Genomic DNA, 24402 nt, shown 5'->3' on the forward strand with positions numbered 1-24402 from the left:
TTTGATATTTGCCATTTTCAGTGTCTCTATTATTTTAACTTATTAACTATTTAACTTTAAGCTTGCTTGCTTTGACTATGGAAACTAATTCTAATGGCAGATAATTAACCTATTACTCTCAAAATTACAGCTTAATCCAGAAAATCTTCAATCGTTGTACACTTTTGTATGTGTGCAAAGGGGGAAAAAAAATAAAATAAAAACATCTTTTCTTTAATTAGTGGAATCGAAATACCAATAGAACATGGGCAAAAAGATATAAAAGAAGTGAACGATTATAGCAAACAAACAGTCAATTTATTGGCAAATGTAATTGATGCACATAAGTGTAAGGCTATCTAATATTAGTAAATTTCTCTCCTAAAATTTCTAAGATGCTTGCAATTTCTCATAATCAAGAAGGTTGTCTTTGATCACAGGAACCTGCTTAAAATTCTGAATCCAAGCATTCAATCTAGGTAAAGTTAAATTACTTTGTCTACAAAAAACCGAATCCTAAACCTAGCCAAGGATTTTCCATGAGGATCTTTCATACGCATATTACCATGTCAAAACTGGATAAATATGAGTCTGATCAGCATGGGAATTGTATTATTTTATTAGAAACCAACTCCAATTAGCGATAGCTGGACCCTCCGACTATATATTTTTATTTTTAATCACTTTATTGTGATTGTAGGTGGTGAAGATTACAGATGTTATGATAAACCACCGGTTTCATTTTAACAATAGCAATGACAAACGTGATGACCATTTCCCAATAATTTACAAAAACCTCCCCTGCCATTAATATTATGACATGATTTGCAAAGATTGTAGCAGTTCCCGTTTTTCACATCATTCTTTCCTGGCTGACATTTTGGAATTTTACCAGGATGATCCTGGCAACATGTTGCATCTGCAGCGTTGGTCTTCTCGCATTCTGAATGACAGAAACAAAATTAAACTGATATATATATATATATATATATAGATATTGTTTAATTAGTTTCCATGAATTACTGATGAGGTGAAAATGATAAGGATGGTAAATAACATTGTCTACTATAGTATTTATATTATAAAACGACAGAAGATATGAAATATGTAGATACATTAGAAAAGACGGATATAAGAAGAAAAGTAAATTATTAACATGATTTTAAGTTTTCTTTAAAAAGAACTGATAATACCGTGTATATATATATAAACAATGTCATGAGATTTTCTTTTTTTTTTTTTTTTTTGGGTGAAATGTTATATAAAATATGAGTTGAGTGATATATATATATATATATTGTTTTATATATATGTATTGTTTAATTAGTTTTCATGAATCACAGATGAGGCAAAGACGATAAGGATGGTAAATAACATTGTCTACTATACTATTTATATTATAAAACGACAGAAGATATGAAATATGTAGATACATTAGAAAAGACGAATATAAGAAGAAAACTAAATTATTAACATGATTTTAAATTTTCTTTAAAAAAAAAACTGATAATACCGTGTATATATATAAAAACAATATCATGAGATATATATTTTTTTTTTGAAATGTTATATAAAATATGAGTTGAGTGATATATATATATATATATATATATATATGATCAATTATCAATAGACCAGTAGGTCATCGGTGGTTTCACAAGTATTTCAAACCGTATATTATAAGAAGAAGAAAGGGAAAAATAAAAAAAATAAAAATGCAATGAATAATACATCAAGATATGTATGAAGAAATTCACCGAAAAGAAGATATGTATGCACAAACCTATGCACAATATAATAAAGAAAACAATGAGTACAATAGATTTGGGCATCTTCTCTCAAATGCAAATGTAAGATATATATATATATATTTGATACAATGAAGCTTTTTAATTTTTTGAAATATTTTATGAATGAAGTTATATGGGGATTTGATGTATTTATAGTACGAGTCCAAAGGAAAAACAAAAAGGGAAAATTCCTTTAGCTTACTATATTTGCAAATAAGGATTAAAATTGACATAGATGCAAATATTTTAGTAACTAGTGTTAAAATGATTTTGATAATTATCAATAAAAGATAATTAATTATAATCAAATCAAATATTAAATATTATATAAATAGTATTCCATAAATAAAATTTTTAATTGGAATATATGTAAATTTTAAAGATTATAAATTAATATAACTTTTAAATTTTTGGGTATGACAAATGTGATAATTACTTAAAGATAACCGGTACAAATTCACCGACAAAATATACTGAAGGTTTATTTATATGAAAAAATGAAAAAGAAATATATCAAAACTCATCCAATCATATATGCAAATAAAATTATCATTTAACATTTAAAATAATTATGGATGAGATAACTCCTAGTTCTAAAATATAATATCAATGAACTTACTCGCTTTTTCACAAGATTTTTAGTGCTTAACATTGTCTTTAACAATAACCTTTTCAATTATATTTTCAACAAAATTGACCAAAAAAAAAATCAATTATAGAAACATAAATCATTGCATAATGAATTTTATACTTACTAAACAATTCATATTCACCATATTCAATTACATTTAAAATATCGACAAACAATTTGAAAATAAAATTTTATATTAGAAAATCTTCTTCTGTAGCATCTACAATGTAGACTTTTGTATAACACCTATACTTATGTTAATTTTTTTTTCCTATACTTTTCCTTCCTTTCTTTTTCTTTTTTTTCTTTTTTCACCTTTTCTCTACTTTGTATTTTTTTTAACCTTTTTCTACTATTTTTCCAAAATCTTTTTCTTATTTGGTTTCTCCCTCTCTTTATAAAGTTGTGAGATTTTTAATAAAACATGATTTGTGAATTTTAATTTGTTTTTTTAATTCAATTTTTGACTTTTAAATTTTGATTTTTGAAACTTATATTTTGAAATATAAATTTAAAATATATCTTTATCCATCCATAAAATATAAATTTCAAATATACCTAATTTTTCCATATAAAAGATTTAATTGGATTAGAAAAAGAATTCGATTTAAATTCAATAATTATATTTCCATAAATCTCTTCTGTTATCTACTACATTTTTTTCTTTTAATTTTATGATCTTTCCTTTTAAATATATTTTAAAATATTCTTAATAAAGCAATTATTTTCATTAAATTTTATAGCTCATTATTTCTATTTCTATTTATTTATACTATATATAGAATATCTTACCTTATAAATATTAGTCAAATCCTATATAAATATGTATATTTATGATTAATAAAAACTATGCTTTGACACATTTTTCTGAAAAATCTTCAATTATGTTTTATAATTTAATAAATATCATTATAGTTCAAATTTATCTATTTTTTTATATCCAAGAGTATAATAATATAATTATAAAAATAATAAAAATAGTAGAATAATTATTCAATAATATTATCATTCTTGTTAATAAAATAAAATTAGCACGGGATAACAATTAAGATTTGAGTTTGAATAAGATCATAAAAAATCAACTCAGTCATAATTAATCAAATTAATGGTCATTAGTCTTATACAATTTTCATTACACTGCATAGTTATCAAAAAAAAGTTTATACATTACCTTAAATCCTAAATTCTAAATTCAAAACCCAAAAATATTCAATTATACTTTTAAATAGGAAATCCATATTTTATATATAAATCAATTTTATATTGCACCACATTATTGAAATGTTGTCATATATACATACATATATATAAGTACATTTTGAGTACTTTTTGGAAAATTTTAAAAAAATGCATTATCCACTTTAAATTTCTAATTAAAAAATCAATCTCATTATTAATTACCAGATATCAATCTTATTATTTTACAATGAAATTATGTTTATTGCATATCCATATATAAATATGTATTAGTATATGGAGTTTTTATATAAAATATGTTTAATAGTAAAAATATATTTTATTATGTACATGTTTTTTTTTTATCTTATCTTTAAAAAATTCAAAAAAACAAAAGTGAATAAGGAGAAAAAGATCTTCTCTTGCCAAGTATTGTTTTATGACCAAAAGTAAAATCTTGGTACCCATATTTATATAAATTATACTAAAACCAGTGTATATGTTATTGTAAACATTTATAGCCAAATCTTGATAAACCCATACGCTATGGAAATTTCCAAAAATCTAGACCAAATTATTTCTTTCAAATTTTATTAAGATTGTGAAAATTTTCCAACAATTTTATTTCTAGACTTTAATTTTTTTGTAATATCTTTGGAAGAAAATAAAATGAGTATAAATATGATATATTGTAATGATTTTAAGATTGTGGAATTTTTAAAACAATTTTATTTTTGAATTTTAGGTTTCTTTTTAAATTTTTTTTTAGAAAAACAGAATAAATGTAAAGATAACATGTGGAAAAAATATTTGATAGTAAAGATAACATGTGGCAAAAATTTTTGCTCGCTATCTTACTTTTATATATTATACAAATTTCCTCTATGCTTACCATATTTGCGATAAAATTGAGTAATGAATTCAAAGAATAAAATATGATAAGAAAAATAATGACATCATTGTTTCCCAAAAAGTAATGAAGGTATGGTAATGAGAATTTTTTTTTTTTTTTTGGTAGTAATTCATGTATGGTAAGGAGAATTGGATATGACGTTTCTCCCATTCCTTATTGGAAAGGAGAATACCAATAAGGAGAATACTAGCTATACATATAAATAACATTTTCTATAAATACTGGTCGTGCTTTGAAGTTTTTCTTCCTTAGTTTTCCTAAACAAGTCTTAACTCAGAATTTCAATTAATTTATTTTTTCCTTTAAGAAAATGCTATATTACCCCATTGGTAATTGAGCATATGATTGAAATCTATACACCATATACCAATTTACATACTATTGGTGATAGAGCACAAATGGAACCTATATACTATATGACAATCTAATGAAATATCATCAAATATATGATCACTTTTTCACATATTAAATGTTTGAAATTAAAAAAATAAAAATAAATGTGTGAAATTAAAGATAAAAAAGTAAATATTGCTAATTAATAATGATCACATTAACAAGATTCAATGGTAAGATTAACTTTTAGAGTTACTATGTAGTCACTAAGTTTTACTATATTTGCAAGCAATAATGTTAGAGTACATAAATATTTAGTTTATTTAACAAATGATGTGATAAATAATATGATAATATTTAAGTGATTTAGTTTTTTATTCACTTATATATAAATATCAACCGATAATATATTAATAAATGTCATTTGGTAAATATTTTTTGTGAATACTTTATTACAAGTAGCATTATCGATATGCAAGTAAAGAATATAACTAACACAGATGCAAATATTTCAATATTCCTTCTAAGCATACTATTTTGCTATAAAAACGACTAATTGTAAGAGATTGGAGATGTGGATTGTAAAAATAGACATGACAAATAAGTAATGTAGACAATATTTTAAAGAAACACTCTTCAATGGTAAATGTCTATTTCTAGAGGCTTTCCTAGAATGTGAATTGCTGCTTATGTAACATAAAAATTAACATTGTCTAAATTTAGATGGTATAAATTATAGTCAATTTTAAAATTGTTCTTTAATGATAATGTGCGGAAAACTATTTATGCCTATTAATTAGTTAAATATATTTTATAAATTTTTTTATTGAAAAAATTGACCTTTTAAGGAAATTATGCTTTTAAAAAAACTTCAAAATGTTTGGCAAAACCTTCAAAAATATACATTCAACTGGGTAATATCTACGCTATATCAGTTTAACATGCATTTAGACATTGCCATTTGGAAAGTAATTTTCTTTAATCACTGTCCAAATTGCTTATATGGCATGCCTATTTTTACTATCCATGTCTCCATTGAAGATACTTTTAGACATTTTCTACATTTTGTAACACTCCGTCTCGAAGTATATCGGAAATTTCTCAAATTTGATTGAGGTTGACCGGGGTTTGACCGTTGTTGACCGAGAAGGGATCAAATGTTGACTTTTTGCTTCCAGTGGAATTTCACATTGACCGAGGTCCCATTACGAAATACATGTTGGCACGAGTTCATAGACTAGTAGCACGTCAAAAACGAAGCTACGGTTTGAAAGTTATGAACAAAAAAAGTTGAGGTCCAAATTGTCCAAGGATGCCCCGTTCACTTTTTATTTTTGGGGATATGAGCTTTGACTCATGTACGAATGTGAATTACTCATCGATACGAGTCCGTAGACTAGTGGTACACCTGATTTGGATATTTTGTTGAAAAGTTATGAACCTGTAAAGTTTTTCAAATACAGTATTATTTTAATATTATTTTTAAATATGTGAACAGTATACCATGTGTGACTTAATAAAGGATGCCATGTGTCACAATGAGGACATGCCACATGTCAAACATATTAAATACTATATTATCTTAATATTATTTATTTATTTTATTATTTTATTATTATTATTTTTTTTTTAAAAAAAAATTTTTTTATCACGTGGGGAAACACCTACGAAAATTTCTTTCTTTTTCTTTTTCTTTTTCTTTTCTTCTTCTTCTTCTTCTTCTTCTTCTTCTTCCTTCTTCCTTCTTCCTTCTTCCTTCCGTCTCCCTCTCGGCTTCACCCTGTTTCTTTTTTTTTTTTCGATCATATGAAGCCACACGCGCCTGATGGGGAGGAAGAGGGGGAAGATTCCGGCCAGTAGCCGGAAAATGGCAGCCAACTATCGCCGGATACGGCCGGATTGGGCTTTGATACCGACAACGGCAAGATTGGCTTCGTCGGTGATCCGGCCACCACCCGGCCAAATTGATACTCTTTCCACTTATTTTGGACCTCCAGAGCTCGATTTTGAGGTCCATTCAGCTCAATTCCTTGTCGTTTGGGAGATACAACAAGTTGAAGTTTGGTCAAAACTTCTCATCCATTCTGTCAGTCCCTGCTGATCAAATTGAGTCCAACGGAGATCGGTAACGTATTCCTCGTCCCCTTAGCTTTCCGTTGATATATTATTTATGAATTTTGGACACCGTTTGTGTTAAACCCCCGGGTACTGGGTATTATTTATCCGAATAAAATATTAAGTTATTTGATCCTGTGTAATATTGTTGTTTTAGGAGCACGTGTGAGCCGTATAATTGATCCTATGGAGGATCTTGGTTGGATTGCGTGCTCGAGGTAAATGATCCACCTTCAAAATTATTTTGGGTTGGTAAATTGTATATATTTTGTGTTGATTATATATTCAGAAATTATATTTCATATGTTAAATATTTTGTAAATTTATATTTGGAATTTTGATGCCAAAATTGACTGGAATTAAATTATTTGTGTATTATATATATTTTGGGTTTTAAGAATTTTCTTGAATTTGAGGTTTAATTTAATAATTATTGAATTTTGTTGTTGGAATATTTTATAATTAGATATTTGAAAAATATGTTTTATGTATTTGATATTAAGAGAATTTCCATCTAAATTATATTGCCAATGTATGTTGTTTTAATAGATGTTTGGGTGCCAAAAATATATTTGGGAATTAAAAGAAATTGTGATTTCAATTTTTTTTTATATTTGTTATGTTTATCATGTGATTTAATTATATTTTGAAGTTTGAAGAATTGAAGGAATATTTATTTTAAATTATTGCATTCCATTTAATTTGATATTTTCTTGATTATTTTTTTATTGTAAATTTTATTGTGATTTTGCTTATTTTATTTATGACATTTTGTGTACATTTTAATAATTGTTATTAAAATTATTCTTGTTTCTTATTATACATTCTAGATCTTTAATTTAATGTATTTTATTTATAATTTATTTAATTAATTATTCCTTGATTTTTGGGGTACAATTATTGAATTTTGTGAAAATGTTTTAAAAATGGAAACTTTTCCAACTGAGTGAACTGTAAGGATTTTTGAGAGAAAATATTATTTCAAATATTTATTATAATTATTTATTTAATTGTTTGGTATTGATTAATTAAGTTTCTTTTATTGTTATATTATTAATATTATAATTGTGTAATAGATTGTGTTACTCACTGAGATGATTAGCATCTCATGTTTTTAAATTTCATTCCCCTAGGTCCAGGTTGGGAGACGTTGATCGTCCGGAGCGAGCCCAACTTCTCAGTTCATTGCCGAAAGTCCAAGAAGCATTCCCTCCCTTTTTCCTCTCCATCTTGTATTGCTTCTTTATTTGACATTGTATTAATTTCATATTTATTTGTATAATGCTCTATATACAGATTGAACATGTATTTGTTTAATTACTTACTGATTCCTTGTTATTATTTTGGAGTGCTGTAAATTTGTGGAAACAAATTGTAGTAAGGTGGGAAGAATAAGGGGATGTTTCTAGAAGTATTTTTCGTGCAGGAAAATTTTGTGGTAAGTCTAATCTTTAGAGGAGGTTCTGTCGGATTTTGCATTTGAGGATCCGGTGAGGAATTTTGGACGGGTCCTGATAGTTTCATAGAAAAACAAATTTCTCTTAAACAATCAAATTTTTTTTTTTGTTTTCTAAAAAAGAAAAAAATATTAAAATATATAATTAATTAACAACCATTAATAACCATCAATAGTCTTTTCGTAAAATATTATTAAAGAATAATATTTTTATTCAACTGTACATTTATGCCAATCAACTAGATATCAACATTATAGATTTCTATTTCACATACACAACAATATACATTTATCATTGTAGACGCATTAAGAAAAATGAAATTATTATTTCCCAAAAAGTCTAATGGTAAGGAAAATTGGATATGGCGTTTCTCACATTCCTTATTGGAACACTGGAATATTAATACTGTTTATACGTATAAACAGCATTTTCTATGTGTAGCGGCCATTTGACGTTTTTTCCTCTAGTTTTCCTAATTTAACATAATTTATGTTTAGATCACTATTTTCGGTAGCTCAAAGGATTTGAACGAAGATTGATTCAATCTAAATTTTAGATATCTTTTAGTTTTATCTATAAGTTAGTTTTATTCATTTATATGATAAAAAAAGTTTATTTTATTTATTTTATTTTTGTTTTATCTAGTTTATCAAATAGATTTTGTTTTTATGAATATTTATTTGATTATGTGGAATTTGAAAATTTATGTAGTTCATTTAATAGGATAGTTTATTAAATAAAGACTGAGACTTGAAGATCTACGTTAGGGGATGGTCAAGAAGATAGAAGAACAACTCTCTATAAATTTTCTTGGACAGAATTTATATAATTTGATGATTCACTAGCAGGTTTACATGATAATTATGGACTTCGCTGAACCTTTTTAATTTTGCATGATAATTAATAATTTACCTTTGACATTACTTAATAGGTGAGTTGAAATGTTAAGTGGACCATTCAGTTTAACTAGTCTTTCAACCGGAGTAATAATAATCAGCTTATATATTTATAAATCCCATGCATATATATATATATATATATATATATATGCAGGTAAAAAAAAAAAAAGAAAAAAAAAAAAGAAAATTAAATGAAGTCAAAGGTAAAGTTAAATACTTTGTCTCCAGGAAACTAATTCCAAAACCTAGCCAAGGCTTTTTTTCATGGGGATTTTTTGGGAGCAGAGAATTTTGTGGCCAAGTTTCTTCAATGCATTCAAGGATAAAGGAAAAAGAAACTGGTATGCCACCATGAACAACTGTCATTTTCTTATAAACTGGGTTGTATTGCAAAAGCATTTCACTTTTCTTGTTGGGAGTATCTTCTTCTATAGAATAACAATATTTACCACTTACAGATGTACACAATAGTTGTTTGTTCTCTTAAGGGGTTGATTTTCGTTGTACTATCCACGTAACCATCGACCATAGCATCTCAGTTTATGATCCCAATTATGACGAAAAAAGAAAAAAAATCAAATATTCAACAACCTCAATAGAAGAGGTCTGTCATTTTCTTCTTTCTCTCTGACTCAGCTTAACTCTCTTTTTTGTTCTCTATTGCCTTTGTGAAGATTTAAATCTTCCGAAAATCATTCAATCGCATCCATCAAATTTGGTTGCATTTTGGCCACTTATTATTGAAAAAAAAAAGAAAAAGAAAAAAGAAAAAAATAAAAACGCCTTCTTAGTTAACCACCAAGTTCTGTCTCTTTCAACAATGTAGCATCAAGGAAGGCTTTGGAAATCTTCAGAGTTTGGTTTACAGCGTTCTAGTCAGGCCATCTCCCTCATTTTCCTGCTAGGATTGAAAATCATGTATTTTCCATATCAATACGATTGGCTTTTTTTTTTTTTTTTTTTTTTGGGGATTATTCCTGGTTCATCAGATACAGCAGCTATTGATGGATACATAGTTTATTTTATGGTCTTCACCAATTTCTTCCTCTGTTTGGAAATCACTTGCATTGTTGACAAATCATCTTCCTAATGTTTCAAATTTTGGTTTAGTGGTTGGCATAGCCAATACATGATTATAAATAGAAGAGAAGAATTTAATATTTTTTTTATAATATTTTTTCTTTTTCTCAAAGTAATAATAATTAAAAAAGAAAAAAGAAAAAAAAAAGAAGGCCGTCTTGGTATTTTTCGAAAACTTCAATTGCCCCCAACAAGAAACCTCGTTATCACAATGTTTCATTAATTGAGAAAATGCAGAAGTTTTACATCGTTTTTTAATAACTAAGTGTAAACCAATTGTAGGAAACCAAATAATTGATATTTCTATCAGTTTGTAAACATCGCCTACATGTGTTGTGCATGAAAGTAAAGACCTTTAGAGGAGAAGGTTGTATCGTCCCTATGGGCACAGTTCAATGGCAAAATAATTGTTTTCTAATGATATTGATTTTGAGTTCAAATTCTCCACCATTAATTCTTAGCTTTTTCTTCTCATGTCCATGTGTCAATGTTTCATTGATTAAAAGCTTCATGAATAATTGTTTATTAGATTGCTTAACCACCGAGGAAGTAGATATTATCATGTAAAGATTGATAATATTTTGCTTAACCTCCATTTCGATTCACAATATTTTTGTGATTGGCATTTGTTTTGCATACTGTAACACCCCATCCCAAAGTACAACGGAAATTTTCCAACTTTGACCGATGTTGTCCGTTGACCATTGACCGAAAGGGTCAAAAGTTGACTTTTTGACTTGGATGGAATTCTAGGTTGACTGAGGTACCGTTACGAATTACACGTTGGCACGCGTTCGTAGACTAGTAGCACGTTGAAAATGGAGCTACGGTTTGAAAGTTATGGGCAAAACAAGTCGAGATTCAAACTGTCCAAAAGGTGCCGAAGTTGACTTTTTATTGTTGTAAAATTTTGCTTTGACTTTTGCATGGTTGTAAAGTGCTCGTCGATACGAGTTCATAGACTAGCGGCACGCTTAAATTGGACATCTGGTTAAGAAGTTATGGACATGTGAAGTTTTTCCGAATGCCGTAATATTTTAATATCTTTGACTTAAGTGAATAGTGATGCCACATGTCGACATCTGAGAAGTCCACAGTGGGTGAACAGTGTCACCCACGGTGGCTTTTATTTTTGCAAAACGAGGAGGGAGGAGAGAGAAAGAGAAAGAAAACCATCGGCTGCCGAAGTTTCAAACTTTTCCGGCAGAATCTTGCCACACCCGCCGGCCAGGCAGGAGTGCCTCTCCATTCCCAGCCAACTCCCAAAATTTCACCGCCAACCGACCGGCGACGTGCCCCGATCGGGGCTTTTTTCGGCAGCGGCGCCGATTTCTTCAACCGCCGAGATCTCCACATTCTGGCCACCATTCTTGTCACCGCCAGTCCTGTTGAGACCCTCTCCCTTCAATCTACAAAACCCCCAAAAATCTTGGCCACCAACCACCTCACGCGCCGCCGGCGGCAACGGTTGCCCATGACCGTGACGGCTCGCCGAAGAAATTATTATTCCGACGAATACCCAGTTGCACCGCCGGTCACTCCCTACTAATTCCGACCCCCTGAATCCAAATCCGGTGTCCTTTTCCTCCAATTCACGATGGTTTGAGAGAATCAAAGAGTTGAATCCCGAAAGCTTTCCGGCGAGATTCCGGCCACCTCGAGTTCGGTCTCCGGGAAGTAAGACCGGATTCGTAATCCTCGTCACTCAAGCTTTGATTCGGTATATTACTCGTCAATTTTGGTTAACGTTTGTGTTTAACCCCCTGGGTACCGGGTATTATTTACCCAAATAAAATATTAATTTATTTGACTGTGTGTAAATTGTTATTTTAGGAGCACGTGTGGATTGACGAATCGATCCTATGGTGGATCGTGGTTTAATTGCATGCTCGAGGTGAGTGATCCACCTTCAAAATTATTTTGGGTAATTAATTATATATTTTGAATTAATTGGTTATTTGAAAATATGTTTGATGTGTTGAATATTTAGTAAATTTATATTTGGAATTTTTGATGCCAAAATTCAATGGGATTAAATACTTGGGCATTATAAAATATTTTGGTTCTAAGAAATTTGAGATTTTGGTAAATTTTATCAAATTTTATTGTTGAAATATTTCATAATTAAATATTTGATAAATATGCTTTATGCATCTGATATTAAGAGAATTCCCATATAAATTGTATTGCTAACTTATAATGTTTTTAATATATGTTTTGGTGCCAAAGGAATGTATTTGGAAATTTAAAGAAATTGTGGTTTGATTTATTTTAATTATTGCTATGGTTATTAGTTTAAAAAATTGTTTTGGGGTATAATATAATATATATGTGCTCGAATAATTTGGCTTATATACCATTGGATTGAATGTTTGGATTATGCATATAAAAATATTTGCCTTATTAAATATGAGTTGTCATTTTACGTAAGGTTTGACAATATATTAAATGGTTGTAAATTCTAATGGGTTCATAAGTGAACTTGGAGTAGTTAAATATTTTGGTATTTAATTTGGGGTTTTGAATCGGTTCGAAAATGATTTATTTGGGAAGCAGATGGAAAATTTTGATTTTAAGCACGTTCAAATATTTTAAGAATTTTATGGGTTTAAAAAATTGATTTATGGTGAATATATTTTACTGTGCTATTTCTGATTTTTGTATGAAATGACGATTTGAAAATTTTGTAATATTTAAACAAGCGGTTGAACTTGATAATTAAATTATGATTATGATACAGTAGGATACCGTATCGGTTATTTTTAATTGATGTACCATATAGTACCAGAGTTTGGTGCAGTATTATATTACAGCGTGCTGGGTTTACCACGGTGCCGTGAGGTTGGTTTCATCCAATGGTTATCTATTATTACCACGGACTGTGAGGTCGGGTTCATCCGACGGTTTTATTATTATTACCACAGTGCCGTGAGGTTGGTTTCATCCAACAGTTATCTATTTTTACCACGGACTGTGAGGTCGAGTTCATCCAACGGTTTTATTATTATTACCACGGTGCCGTGAGGTTGGTTTCATCCAACGATTATCTATTTTTATCATGGACTGTGAGGTCGGGTTCATACGACGGTTTTATTATTATTACCACGGTGCCGTGAGGTTGGTTTCATCCAATGGTTATCTATTTTTACCACGAACTATGAGGTCGGGTTCATTCGACGGTTTTATTATTATTACCACGGTGCCGTGAGGTTGGTATTATTGCCACGGACTGCGAGGTTAGGTACATCCCGACGGTTATTTATTATTTCCATGACACCATTCATATATTGAGGGTCGTGAGTGGGTGTATTCCATGGTTTACAGATTGGTATATCGTATGGTACATTGTATATGTTTGTATATATATTGTTGAGTTACAAATATTTGGGTGATTCTTGCATTTTCATATTTGTTTGGTGGAACTGTATTTATTATAGTGTATGCTCAAATGTTTACATCTTGATTTGAGATGTTTCATAATATTACAATGATCATTCATTCATATTTTTGAGCACCAGTTTTTATGATATTAATTGGGGTACAAGTTTGGGTTTTGGTGAAATGATTTTAAAAAGGGAAACTTTTCTAACGGAGTGAATGGTGAGGGTTTTGAGAGAAATTATTAATTTCAATTAATTATTATTTATTTATTTATTTTTAATTAATCAAGTGTACTATAATTATTATTACGGTTATAATTGTACAGTAGATAGGGTCACTTACTGAGATGATTAGCATCTCATATTTCTGAATTCCATTCCCCTAGGTACCAGGTTTGGGAAACGTTGATCGTCCGGGGCGAGCACGAAGTCTCAGTTCTTTGCCAAAATCCCAAGAAACATTTCTTCCCTTTTTCCTCTTCATCTTGTATTGCTTCCTCATCTGACATTGAATCAATTTCATATTTATTTGTAAATGCTCTGTATACTGTATTGGACATTTAGTTATTAATTATGCACTAATTTACTGTTATTTATTTTGAAGTGCTGCAAATTGTGGAATTTTATTGTAGTAACGTGGGAGGAATAAGGGGATGTATATAGAAGTGTGTTTTCAGTGCAGAAAATTTGTGGTAAGTCCAACCCTTAGGGGAGGTTCTGCCGGATTTTTCATTGGAAGGTCCGGTAGGGTTTCCCTGTGATCAGGGCTTATCTAGGGTTCCCGTGAGGAATTTTGGACGGGTCCTGACAGTACTCTGGTCTTTTAGATTTTAGTTGTCATATTTCTTCTCCTCTGTTTCTACTTCAATTCTCTTCCTCTGCAAAACTGGAAAAAAAAATTGGAGGAAAGGGCAAGCCCTTTTTCTTCACCAGATTGGTCAAATCTGCCAAAAGATGTTTTAGATGCAATATTAGAGAAACTGTTTGCTCTCCTAGATTACATCAAGTACAGCATCGTATGCAAATCATGTAGTCTTGTAGCTGTGTCACAAAGAGAAACGGATGCGTCTAAGCAACCACCAACTTCCATGGCAACTGGTAGGCTGTTTGGACGAAATTGGTGAAGAGAGACTGGGTTTATACGATGTTTCAACTGCTCGAATCTTCCAACTTCAAGTTGTGAATCCCTAACAAATAAAACCTCATGAGCTATTGTGGTTCATCTCACGGTTGGTTGTTTTATTTAGAAAATGGATTTTCATTAATACTTTTGAACCCATTTTCTGGTACCACCTTACCGATTCCAAGTCTATGTAGTACTAGATTTGGTAGCGGTGCACATAATATTGTATTGTCAAAAGACCCTTGTTAGGTATCTTTCGAGATCCTAACCATTAACTGGAGTCAAAATGTAGTAGCCCATTTGAAATTTGGTAATTATGTATTTTGGTCCTACTTTGAAAGGACATATGTTCACCATTTTAGGTGTGTTGCTTTCTACGAAGAACACTTACTTGCTGCATGCCACGATGGAATTGTGTCTTTAGAGCTAATCAGTAATGGTGATGATGATAAACTTAAGGAAGGGTCTTCTTTGCGTGTCTAAATTTCAGGGGAAATTTTATTGCCAGAGTTAAAGGAATTGCATAGGTCAGGATTAATTTTTAGTCTCGTGGAAAGCACTAATGGTGATCTTCTATTTGTTTGCAGACCTTTTCATCCACTGTACGTTCCACATTATTAATTATTCAAAATCGTGGACTTAAATGGCCGATTTGAACACATTTGCGGTACAAACTATGGTTATTTAAGAGAAATGTAAAAACTGAATGATTAACACTAACCTCCATTGTGATTCATGGTATAAAATTAGGTGTTTGTTCTTTTGAGCAATGATTCACAATCTTTAAATTGGTTTTGTGTTTGGGATTTGTTCTGTTCAAGACAAAACAGAGAAGAAATTTATATATTCTTGACTTATGCTATGAATCTTTGGAAAAAGGCTGATGCATTAACTTTACTGGTCTCTTTGAAATTCTCCAGCTTCAAGGTCCGTAAACCCATGAACTATTTAATTTTCGCATTCTTTTTTGACTATGGAAGCCTATCCTAATGGCAGACCATTGACCATTATACACAAAATTACATCTTAGTTTCATACTCTAATAGACATATGCAATAAGCCAGAATATAAAATCTTATATTTCATCCTTTTTCCTTTAATTCGAATATCAATCAAAGATGGGGAAAGAGATACATTAAGAAGTAAAAGATTATACCAAACAAACAGTAAATTTAGTGAACAAATATATTTTTATGAGCACAAGGATAGGAAAAAATGATCAGAATCTATATAAAAGATGAGCTATCTAATATCAAATGGTAGTAAATTTCTCTCCTAATTCTAAGATGTAAGCAATTTCTCATTATTAGTAAGTTTGTGTTTGATTTCTTACAGGAGCTTGCTTAAAATTCTGAATCCAAGCATGCAAACTAGGCAAAGTGTTAGTAGGTTCTATCACCTTGACGCCTACAATTTCTTCCTTTTATATACTATGTCCACCATATTTATAGTATCACCACCAAAAAATTTCCTTTTCTCCAACTGCTTGTTCTTCCAGGATTTTCAAAACTTCTATATTTCTTTTGCTGCCATTTCTTTTTCCTCTTCAGCTGCAGCACAGAGACACGCTCTACACTACAATAATACAAAGTTTTGTTACAAGTTAAAGGGACCGGTTGAATGGCTGGAGAGGTTAATTTGTTTAATATATAAATCCATACATATGCCAAAAAAAAAAAAAGGTTAGAGGTAAAGTTCAATTACTTTGTCTACAAGAAACTAAATTCAAAACCTAGCCAAGGCTTTTTCATGGGGATCTTTTGGGAGCAGAGAATATTGTGACCATGTTTCTTCAATGTATTCAAGGATAACAAAAACTAAGTATATGTTGATGGTGATAGGCATGTGTCTTCTCAGCGTGTCAAGATTTGGGATCAAAATGGAATGGAATTGAAGTAAGTATGCATTTCATATTCATGATTCGTGGAAAACACTAAAACTGATCCTTTAATGGTGTGTGAATGAATTGATATTGATTGAAAATGCTTCAATTTGCTAGTGTTTGGGATTAATGGCTTGCATATCAAATTAGGAGATATGGGGATTTAACATCTAGGAAACTAATCAACTACAAGGTCGTGGTTGTTATTAATACGGTAAATTAGGTATTATAAGAAAAAGAGGAAATATTATCAAGTAAATACTGAATGATTCATGCTCTTAAATTAGCTGTATATTTTATTTAAGAGTGACGATGTCGGTGCTTTTGTTAGGAACTATGGTTCATTTTGATCTTCAACATCATCGAATGAGGCTAAAATAGTTTTCATCCAAGTTACTGGAGTTATGAAGAATGAAGGTGAAAGCATGATGCCAAAAAAGCCATCCAAACCATCAATTTGACATTCAAATTGCTTCCTCTTTTTTTTTTTCCCCCCGCTTAATCAAGAATGTTCCTCATAGGTCCTGAGCAAATCAAATCAATTATGATCATATTCATTGACCAAATCATCTTAGTCCGTAGATGTGAGATCCCACATCGGTTGGAAAGGGGAACGAAGCATGGCTTATAAGCGTGTGGATACCTCTCCCTTGAAGATGCGTTCCCATGAGGGAAAGTAAAACCATGAGGGGTAGGATTGGGCTCACCACCTAGCTTCCAAAGTGGACAATATCTCGATTGAGCCTGGGAGGCCGGGGCCAGTGGGACTGCCAGGTAGGGGTTGGAAGAGGATTCCCCCTAACCACTGAGATGCGTTTTAAACCCTTGAGGGCTGGGTTGTAAGAGGATTCCCCAGGCCCAAAGAGGACAATATCTGCATGCGGGTGGTCTGGGCTGGGCTGTTACAGTAGATCCTAAAAATTATTTATTTTTGAAAAATAACTATTTTTCGAAATTCACATATTCACTCTTTATCACATATGGTGAAGCATGGCTGTCAAAATTCATAAACAGAATGTTTGATATTCTAATTTGATTTTTGGTTGAATAATTTAAGTTCCACATATAAACAGAGAAAGGTCAAGAAAGTTCAATAGTTGCCTTTCACAATTAGTGATCTAATGGGAATTTTGGTTGGGTAGTAGAGAAACGTTTGGAAAGGAAAAGATTAAAGAAACTTGGCCTGATGCTTTATTTCCTCCCTATGGTATAATTTATACCCACTACATAATAAGAATCAAATAATAACTAGCATAAAAATAGTCGCCACTACCAATAGTAAGAGTAATGGCCAACAACCAAAATAACAAAATAAAAACTAAAGCTAAGAAATAACAGAGCAACTAACTAATTGCACCAGAACTGGCTCATCCTAAGAAAAGACCAATCCCACGTTCCCCACGTTTTGCACAGTAGCCACACCAGTTGCCACAAAGGACTTTGCATGGCCCATGCAACCCTTTGTGATCCTAACATTGTCCTCAAGGAGGAAATTAGGGTAGGTCCGAGCAAGCCACCATGCATTCTCCCACATTGCATCTTTTTAATAGCCCAGACCACCCGCATATAGATATTGTCCGCTTTAGACCCAACCCGTACGATTTTTTCAAAACGTGTCCACAAAGGAAAGGTATCCACACACTTATAAGCCATGCTTCATTTCCCTTTCCAACCGATGCAGGATCTCACAATCCACCCCCCTTGGGGCCCAGCATCCTCGCTGGCACACCGATCCGGGTCTAGCTCTAATACCAACTGTAACAGCCCAGACCACCCGCATGTGGATATTGTCCGCTTTAGGCCCAGCCCTCACAGTTTTGCCAAAATGTGTCCACAAGGGAAAGGTATCCACATGCTTATAAGCCATGATTCATTCTCCTTTCCAATTGATATGGGATCTCACAATCTTCCTTGGGCAGTCCTTACCACTTAACTAGTACCTCTGTTTTTGGTCGGTAACAACCTTTTTGCATCATCCAATGATCAAGGATGGCCTCTGGCCAAAGCAACATGGTAGCTTCATAAGAAATCAGTAGCAGTTGCTGTGAATCCACTGGCAAAGCCCCATATGCTTGCATAAAAGACTTACATGAAACACATGGTGAATTTTAGAACCAAGTGGCAATGCAAGTTTGTAAACGATAGTAGCCAATTGCTCCAACACCTCATATGGTCCATAATAATGGGGAGCAAGCTTGAGAGATGCTTGGAAAGCAACTGAAGTCTATTTATACTGCTGAAGCTTTAAATAAACAAAATCTCCTACTATAAAAACTACCTCACGATGGTGCCGATCAGTATGGGTCTTCATTCGAGATTGAGCTTGTAGTAGATTAGTTCGTAGAAGACGTAATACGAATCATGGTCATGAAGATAGGGATCAATTGCCTCAACACGTGATGATTTAGGAGCATAAGACAGTAGGGAGGATGAAGACCGGCCATACACAACCTCAAAGGGTGTCATTTGAGTTGTAGAATGTTGAGATGTGTTGTACCTGTATTCAGCTCATGGAAGCCATTTTTTCCATCGCCGAGGCTAATCACCAATGAAGCAATGGAGGTACTATTCCAATGTGCAATCAACCACCTCGGTTTGGCCATCCATCTGTGGGTGGTAGCTGGAACTCACACACAGCTTGGTGCCATTCATCTTACAGAGTGCCCGCCAAAAAGAGCTGATAAAAATTTTATCGTGGTCACTAACAATGGATGGGGGCATGCTATGGAGTCGGACCACATTGTTAACGTAAGCCTTAACCACAGTTGCGGCTGTGAATGGATGAGTCAGAGGAATAAAGTGAGCATATTTAGATCACCAGTCAACCACCACCATAATAACTGAATACCCATTTGAAGAAGGCAACCCCTCTATAAAATCCATCGAGATGTCAGACCAAATGAGTTCCAACACAGGTAGAGGTTGTAACAACCTAGCTGGGGTCTGATGATCCGCCTTGCACCTCTAAAAAACCTCACAGCCACGAATAAACTCCATAACCATTTGCCTCATACCAGGCCACCGGAAGTCATGAAGCACACAGGATAAAGTTTTATGGAACCCAAAGTGTCCTTTTGTCGGGACAAGTGACACTCGGCCATGATGGTTGGTAATAAGGTAGAGGAGGGACTAAGTAAGACCTTGCCATGTTCAAACCAAATTTCATCTCGTTGTATGTGGTGTGGCACCAAATGGAGGCTCCCATAGTATGGGTTTTGGGCACATTCATATTGCAGTTGGCTCCACCACTCGGCTTGTGGTGTACAGACTAAAGCGAAATTGTGTTTAACTTGAGAAAGGGCATGGACTGCATGGTTTTCACTTCCACGCTTGTATTCCACTTGGTAATCATACTCAATAAGCTTTAGTAGCCAATGTGCTTGAGCAGGAGTGGTTATACACTGCTCCAATAAATATTTGAGACTTTGCTGGTCTGTGTGTACCACAAAAGAATTACCAAGCAGATATGGCCTCCACTTATGTACCGATTTAACCACTGCTAGCATCTCCTTTTCATATGCCGAGAGTGAAAGTGTCGAACCTTGCAATGCCTGACTAAAATAAGCAAGGGGCTGGTCATTTTGAGACAATACTGCACCAATCCCATTTCCACTAGCATTACACTCAATAACAAAGGGTTGTGAGAAATCTGGAAGTGCAAGAATAGGGGCGGTGGTTAGAGCCATCTTCAGCTGTTGAAAAGCTTCATCGCATTCTTGAGTCCATTTGAATCCTTCCTTGCTGAGCAATTTGGTGAGGGGTGCTACGATGCCACCAAAATGTTTGATGAACTTTTGATAATATCCTGCCCAGACAAGAAATCCATGTACTTCACGGATGTTGACGGTGTTGGCCAGTCTTGAATAGCTTGCACCTTAACAGGATCGGCACTTACTCCTGCTGTGGAGATTATGTGCCCCAGATATTCTATAGAAGACACTCCAAAAATGCATTTGGAATCCTTGACAAACAAATTATTAGCAGCAGGAATGGATAGAACCGTGTGGAGATGGCTCAAATGATCTTCCAAGGTTTTAGAAAATACCAAAATGTCATCAAAGAACACCAAAATGAATTGCTGAAGGTAAGGATGGAATATGTCATTCATCAAACTTTGGAATGTAACCGGTGCATTGGTGAGGCCAAACTGCATTACGACAAACTCGTAATGGCCTTCACGAGTACGAAATGCTGTCTTGGGAATGTCGGCCTCATGCACTCGAATCTGGTGGTATCCGGATTGTAAATCCAACTTTGAGAAGTAGCGGGCCTTGTGGAGCTCATCTAGCAGTTAGTCAATCATAGGAATGGGATATTTATCCTTAATGGTGACCATGTTGAGTGCCCGGTAGTCCACGCAAAATCGCCATTCCCCGCTGGTTTTCTTAACTAATAACACCGGTAAAGAGAATAGACTATTGCTAGGCCGTATAAGTCCTGTTTGGAGGAGTTCTCAGACTATTTTCTCTATTTCAGATTTCTAATAGTGTGGATAATGATATGGACGGACATTCACAGGAGGGTTATTAGGTAAGAGTGAATTCGATGATCATGAGGTCTTTCAGGAGGAAGAGTTGTAGGAGGTTGAAAGAATGAAAATTTAGATAAAAGCATATCTAAATCTGATGGGTGGTTGGAAATTTTGTTGATGGGTGCATGGTAATTAATCAAATGAAAAATCCCGTACCAAATCCTACTGACTGGTGAGTGTTTTGACATTCCTTCTGTGAGAGTACTCCTAGTCCCTGTTGGACTCTTTGAAACCTATGGATGATCCCATTTTATTTAAATATCATGGTGAGGCATGCATAATCGATTTCGATCGGTCTGAGTGTGGCGAGCCATTGAACACCTAGAACGATTGGATATGCTGCTATCAGAAGCACATAATAATCAGCTGTTATAGGACACCCTTGAATATGCAGGGTGAGTGCATGGTGGAGACCAGCACATTCCACTCGTTTCCTTGTTGGCGATCATAACTTGAAACTTCTTGCTTCTTTCTATGGGTAAACCATATTTTGTAACCATTACCTAGTTGATGAAATTATGGGTACTGCCCCCGTCGATGAGAACTATCAAATCCTCGTTCTATAGCCGTCCCAGAACTCGAAATGTTTGTGGATGGTCCACTCCCGTGATCGCATGGAATGAAATTTTGAGTGTAATTCCTTCAGGCTCCTCTGTTGGTGTTACCTCCAAGTCACTATCAGTGATTTCAGCTTCATCTGCTATCATGAAGAGCTATGGACGAGCACATCAATGGCCAGGAATAAATTTTTCATCACAGTAATAGCATAACCCTTTTTCACATCGTTCATGAGCTTCTTGACGGGATATACGGTGGAAGGTCGTGGGAAGCATACTGGATGTGGTTTTTGGTGAAGGTGGGGGTCTCAGTAATCCTTGCATGGGATTCTCTAGTTGTGAGCCGTAGGCACAGGTGAACGAGGACATTGTGGAAGTTTCCATTGCAAGAGATTATGTTCTTCAATTGAACAGGCCACTCCTATGACTTCGCTCAAAGTTGGTGGATGTTTGATTTTAACATCCAAGCAAATATCATCTCTTAAGCCAACAATAAAGCACCCAATTAAAAATGACTCCGATAATCCATCAATACGATGGGATAACTTCTCAAAGTTCTCCTGATAAGCTGCCACTGTGGAGGTCTAACGCAGACGGGCCAAGGCTTCTGAGGGATCTTCGAATTCGGTTGGACCAAAGCGAAGGAGAAAGGCTTTCATAAATTCCTTCCAAGACACCATGTAACACCCTGTCCCGAAGTACATAGAAAATTTCTTTCACGTTGACCGAGGTTGATCGGGTTTGACTATCGTTGATCGAGACGGGTCAAAATTTGACTTTTTGATCCGGATGGAATTTCTCTTTAACTAGGGTACCGTTGGAAAGTATGCATCGACTTGAGTCCATAGACTAGTAACATGTCGAAAACAAAGCTACAGTTTGAAAGATATGATCAAAACAAGTTGAGGTCCTGATAGTTTGTATCAAAGCTCTAGGTTCTAATATTCCTAAGGGATTGTGCATTGTTGTATGTCCCATCCAAGTCTAATCTCTCGTTTTATCAGTCTCGAAGGATTGTTTCCTTGTCTGAAATCAAATTTGTTACCCAAGTATAAATAACTCTAATTTTCAAAGGTGTTTCCCGACAAGATACCTTGGGTATAATCATAATAAAGGAAATCCTAAGGGAAGCACAAAATTCGAGGTATGTGATATACTTTGGAGGTATGAAGATGTATCTCACACTTATTAAGCATTAATGATGGATTTTTATGAAGGAGGAAAGTAGAGAATTTGAATTAAGGTGCTTAAATTGCCAACAAGTGAAGGCAGAAAGACAGCAACTTTCTGCGCAACCGCAACCCTTACCTTTCCTTCATGTAGGGGTGGGAAGAATTCAAAAAGGAATTTCGTGTTTAAAACACCACTCATAGCGAGAAGATATGATGGTGTTTGGATGATCGTCGTCACTCACCTGCGTGTCGATGGACAAGTGGAGCATAAAAAACTCATATTTGGAAGATATGCTAAGAGCGCATCGTGCAATTTGTAGGAAGCTGGAATAAACAATTTCTGTTGATAGAAATTGCTCATAATAACAGCCATCAAGCAAGCATTGGAATGTCTCTATACGAAGCTTTATAGGTAGGGCAATGCCGAACCCCACAGTGTTGGAGTGAAGCGGGTAAGGAAAAGCACCATACAACAACACGATGGTTGACTCCAAAAACTTACGAGTTATCATGGACAAGATAAGAGTCGTCCAAGGAAGGTTGTGAGATACCCAATATCATCAAATGAGCTACATCGATGTGCATAGAGGATCTTGAATTCGAAGTTGGAGGTTAGATTTTCTTGAATTTACCTCCGTGGAAGGGAGTCGTACACTTTGGTCAATGAAGGAAGCTAAGGTCCCGACATCTTGGTCACTACGAGGTTATCGAAGGAATTGGTTGTGGCCTACAAGTTAGCAATTTTGAAAGAGGTAACATGGGTACACAACATATTTCACGTATTGTTGTTACAAAAGAACATTGGAGATCTCTCGCACGTGTTTGAGATTCCTGACATCAAAATGAAGGAAGACCTATTATGCGTGGAGCAATTGGCACAGATCTTAGGTCCCAAGGAACGTTTATTGGTCAATAAGACTAATTCCCAAGTTGCAGTCTTGTGATGAAATCACCTAGCCGAGAAAGCAAAGTGGGAGCCGAGGCACAAATCCGCAACTTCTATTCTTATGCATTTTGGTGATGTACAAAATTTCAAGGATGAAATTTTTATTAGGAGGGAAGATTGTAATATCTTGTCCCGAAGTACGTAGGAAATTTCTTTCACGTTGACCGAGGTTGATCGGGTTTGACTGTTGTTGATTGAGAAGGGTCAAAATTTGACTTTTTGATTTAGATGGAATTTCTCTTTGACTGGGGTACCTTTGGAAAGTATGCATCGACATGAGTCCATAGACTAGTAGCACGTCAAAAACGGAGTTATAGTTTGAAAGATATGAGCAAAACAAGTTGAGGCCCTAACACACCGGACCTCAAAATTTCATGAACCGCCTATACCATTGGAGGGCTAATCCTTCCAAATGAAAGGATGCCAATGGAACTTGTT

The 24402-nt window shown here is 33.5% G+C and overlaps 1 pseudogene; it reads right to left on the bottom strand.

The window, feature by feature from the left end:
• Positions 1-369: 369 nt before the first annotated feature.
• The window catches only part of LOC132799343 (glutathione S-transferase U7-like), a 28005-nt pseudogene continuing 3972 nt past the window's right edge, over positions 370-24402 (bottom strand).

The sequence above is a fragment of the Ziziphus jujuba genome, chromosome 3 (assembly GCF_031755915.1).
Source record: "Ziziphus jujuba cultivar Dongzao chromosome 3, ASM3175591v1".
Taxonomy (NCBI): Eukaryota; Viridiplantae; Streptophyta; class Magnoliopsida; order Rosales; family Rhamnaceae; genus Ziziphus; species Ziziphus jujuba.